The following is a 5,131-nucleotide window of genomic DNA, read 5'->3' on the forward strand; positions in this document are numbered from 1 at the left end:
CCCACCCCCCTAATCATAAAGATGAATCTACCGTAAGCATGTTTTTTTTACAGGCATTGAACGAACAATCGCGCTTATTTTTTTTCGTGCACGTGTCCTGTCCACGTGTCTGTCACTAAAAAAAAATGACTACTCATTGTTCTTCGGGAATATTCCTTGGAAAACGACGCAACGTTTCGCTTAATTATTAGAAAAGCATAATTTTGCCTCGCAACCCATGTACGTCATTTATGGCCAAGGAAAAAAATATTTGAGCAGTAAGACGTAAGCAGATCAGTATCTTAGATTTGTTGCTTACGTCACTGCCTCATATTCTCTATTATATTTTTGACGATTCGTTCCACTATCTTACGTTTTTCTACGATAAAGTCGCACGGATTTTTATCCTATCGAAATGATAATTGCAGCTATTTGGAGTAAATATTTCGGGGGCCTTGACACTCCCAACTGGTTTACATGGCGTGACTTCCGGCGCGCTTTCACAAATGACTCGTCCCTCGAAGGGACGTTTTCGTTGCCTCACCTCGAAGCGTTTGATCAGTAGTATTTAACATGATGACCCACTTGTACCCTCGCAACTTTGTGAATTTACTAAGTATAGCTCCTACCATAAAAATGGCATTAAGCGATTACTACTAAGAATAACTACACCCAATATGGCTTGCTTGCTATTTATAGATAGTTACGTATGAATAGTTGAATCTTCACTGCATTTATGCGAATATTGAGAAAAATATTTATTGAATATGTCATATCTTCAATTAATGTTCAGAAATGTTCCTACATATTTTGAATCTAACTACCAACTTTCAATGTTGGACTCGGCAAAAATTGTAACACTTAGGCGAACTATATTTAGGTACATTTATCTTATTACAATTGTAAGAACAAGAAATTAAAATTAATTTAAAATTCATTAAAAATAGGGCTTTTACTAAAAGTAGAAACAAATTATTGCACTGATTAAACCATTTTTTATTCTGTCTTCAACAATTACCAATAATAATTATTAGAAAAATTAGAAATATGTATAGTAAATGTAATATATAAAACATTGTCAAAGGTAGTTAGATTAGACTTTAGCATTTGAATCTTTACGCAAAGCTTTATGCAAATTTTTTTCGTTCTTCAAAAATTTAACACCTTTGTTGCTGACAACGAATACAAAAAAATAAATAAGAGTAGAAGGAAAATAAAGATTTCTACTTTTTTTTTTTTTTCTTTACAAAGCGGTGCTTTCTTGCAGTCTCGCAATTGCGCAATTACGCAATTATTACGATCGGATACTGATCTTTTGCGGAAGAACTGGGGTTCCGTTACAATGCAACGAACTGTAGCCACGACGAGTAACTGTAAAGGACTCCAACGTGCTAACCTGTTGCAACAGTCAGCAAGGATGCGAAGAAGAAATGCACATCGATCGCAATGAAATATTTCACAAGCCTCCTTACTTTCCTGACATTCTGTAGAAATTAAGCCTTATTGTCTCGGTCAGCTCGGGCGGAATTTACGACGTACTGACAATAGCTACAGGTGAGGAGAGGGGGAACATTTCTTTCTTAGGTCTGAAAAGATTTTCACTCGATCGATTCGTTACCGTACACTTTCGACGTAGCCTCCGATCGATAAGGCTAAAAATATCAAACGTATGTATAGCGTGGACGATCGAATGATATCGGGATCGTCAGTGTCATGCGGTGTCAGGGGGACGCTCTCCATCATGGAATAACAGGAAATCGGATACCGGGCGGCGGAGAACTGGTATCGTCGTAGCTGGGACCTCTTAGTTTGGTAATTGTGACACCCTCGTTGCGATAGTGCCGACGACAGGTGATCGCGCATATCATGTATCTTTATACATCCGTTATTCACGGCACAACACTCTTCCCTACATCATTCGCGATAAAACGTCGCGCCGGTCGCTCGGACATTCGAACGTTGACGATAAACATACATAGTCGATATCAACTCGCCAAAGTCCTTGAGAGCAGGAAACGATCTAACGGCGCAACTGTTCGATCTTTGGCCGGATCACTCGTTAGTGATTAAAATAATGCAATCGTTATCATTGATCAGGATATAATTGGCTGATTTAATCGGTTTTCAGTAATCGAAGTCAGTCATCGTTTATTTTATACGTTAGTTAAGAATTCAGTGATGCGTATTTTTACGTTGATCGTATTTATTAATTGCTCGCGAAGTGTTATCCAAGGACAATGCTCCGTCGTAAAACGAAAACACGTTACGTAATTGATATCGCATTTCGAAGCTGCTTTGAAAGATCACAGCCCAATTTTATCGTTTTTTTTTTTTTAAGGTCTGCTTGAAGCTCCTCGTAATATACGTTACGAGTCTAATAGGTTCTATAAAAAAAAATAGCGATATAAATTTAACACCATGAATTTTAAATCAACACTATCGTAGTGTTTGTATATAAACATCGGAGGTTTGAAACTCATATTGGTTGTTAATATTAACACAGTGAGAAGTAGACGTCGCATGGGTGTGTATACTTTTTTAGAGAGTGTATACTTTAATCTATAATATAAAAAAAAAAAAAAACCAATAATCGAGATACTGAATCCGCACATTTTTGTATGCGTAAAAAGATAGAAAATGATTAAAGAGTAGAGCTGTGTACAGATTAAAAATCACGGACTACCTCCGAGCGAAGCCAGTACCTATCGAGCAGCGGTAGGAACTGGTAAGTGCATCGAAGCATCGACGCTATTTCTGCACACATACATATATACGTACGTAGACAAGTGTCAACGGCCTCGTCACTATTCAGCGCAAGTGCGCTTCGCTGGTCAGGCATGGCGCGGACGTCGAGCCGCGTCGAAAGAGTATCAGAGGTCGATATTACGACGCCCCAACGTTCCTTCTCGCTCGTGCGCGAGGTCCAAATAAATGGGGATCACGTAAATTTGATGAAAAATCACCGGTAAATGTAACTCCTCGGGGATTTAAATTGTTAACAATGATCTCTCTTCATAGGACACGTCGATCCATCATTCGATGTTACAATCTGTTAAGTAATGAAAAGTTTTTACGATATAAGGTATGTACGAGAAGTGGACGAGCTGACTGTACCGAAATGATGGTGAATGAATGATGTCAATTCATTTTCGAACGGCAGCACCGTATAATTATGTATGTTCGTTGCGGTTCAATCGACAAATGGGTCCCGACAGTATCACGTGATCCCTTCAAATTATGTCACAGTCAATCTCCGCACTCCCGCGTTTATTGAACCGTGTAATATATTCGAACGTATGTAACGAAACAAATTTGCACGTGAGATTATTAGAACAAGAGTGAAATATATAGTTGTTTTTACGATTTATAATTTGCATAGCTTACTTAGCTTTCGATACGAGCTGTGGTAAGTGAGAGGTGAGAGTGAGACTTAAAAGTGATAGCACTTTTTATTAATATATATTTAATAAATATTTTTATTTGTCTATGAAACTTTTGTTATGAAAAATTGATATTCAATTACGATACGAATTTGAATCGATGGGAATAAGTCTATAATTAAATAAGAGAAATCCTTTTCTCGGTCAAAGTGGATTTTAGTGCTTAAATATTTCTTTGTGAATTTATACACACATCTGATTCTGTAAATCGCGCGCCGAAATTTGTTCACTCTTGAAACGTAATCATGAGCAGAACCAAAGTAGTAGTGTCGCTTATTAAATTAGTAAGTGACATTATTACTTTGATGTTTCTATCCGAAGCATCACGATAGATATTAATAGAAACGTCGAGATATCTACGAGAAATTAATCAAATAAATTCAAGAGTTTGCTTCTGAAACTTTCTTTTATACTAAATATGTGATAAGCGACAATATCAATTTTTATTTTAAATTACTTGTCAATTTAATAAAAATTGATATTGTCGCTTATCACATATTTAATATAAAAGAAAGTTTCAGAAGCAAACTCTTGAACTTATTTGATTAATTTCTTATAGATATCTTGACGTTTCTATTAATATCTATCGTTGATGCTTCGGATAGAAACATCAAAGCCGCTGTTATTTATCATCACGATAAAGTTTGATCGATTTTATGACATATACGCCTTTCATTAATCGTCGATCATTAAAATTCTCTTTATATGTAACTTGAAAAGTATTAAGAGAAACTGATAGTGTATCTCACAGTGATAGTTCTTTCAAAGTAGGCGATACAATCTATGAAAAGTAAATGTGAAAGGAAAATAAGAAAGCAGATGTGATGGACAAGGAAGTGAAAGCGTACGAAGTTCATGTTTTGTTGGAAAAATCGTTGATTAGCTTTTCATATGTTCTTTACGAACGTTGTTACGAACGTATTAATTAGGACACAGAATTAGCATTACTTTTGCAAACACTGTTAGATTTACGAAAATATTTTTATATATGCAAATTATCAGCTAGCAATTTTAGGGTGAAAATTTTCGATCGATAATTTTCTTACATAAAATATATTTTCGTGATTTACAAAATATTTTATTTACTCTCTCGTGGCGCATGTATTCTCCATTTAGCGTGCAAGGGTTAATTACGCGTAGATGCTTGTTCAATAGTTTACTGTAGCAAGAGGTCAATGATTCCGCGATCCTGTGAAGGCGGTGTAATCGTCGAGCAAACTAGCACCAGTTGAAGCGGGCGCAAATGTGACCTAATACACGCGGGGGTTCAGTCACCTCTACCCGTTGTTATACCACTGCAATCGCGAGGGATTCTATTTGTATCTCGTTACTTCCGAGTGGCCACGAGTTTGCCGGTACTTTTCCTTGGAGAGGAAAGACAACAAAAGACAAGCAATAAAAATTTATAAAGTATCACAGTAATTAACCAAATTTATAAATTATAATTAAATTATAAATAACATTCGGGGTTTGAATAGTAATAATAATTAACGATATGTAAATAGGAAAATAATTATTCCATGATTATTTCACTCTTATATAATTTCATAACAGCCTCGAATGTGCTTTACAGCCTCGAATGTGCTGGAAGTTTCGATGAAATAAAATAAGTTAAAATTAATATTTTCTGTCGCACACTATCGTAATGTCGCGTTACGATGATTATTTTACAGATTTTGGGGTATCACGACGATAAAATTTCATTGAGTATT

This window comes from Trachymyrmex septentrionalis, unplaced genomic scaffold, assembly GCF_001594115.1.
Source record: "Trachymyrmex septentrionalis isolate Tsep2-gDNA-1 unplaced genomic scaffold, Tsep1.0 scaffold53, whole genome shotgun sequence".
Classification (NCBI taxonomy): Eukaryota; Metazoa; Arthropoda; class Insecta; order Hymenoptera; family Formicidae; genus Trachymyrmex; species Trachymyrmex septentrionalis.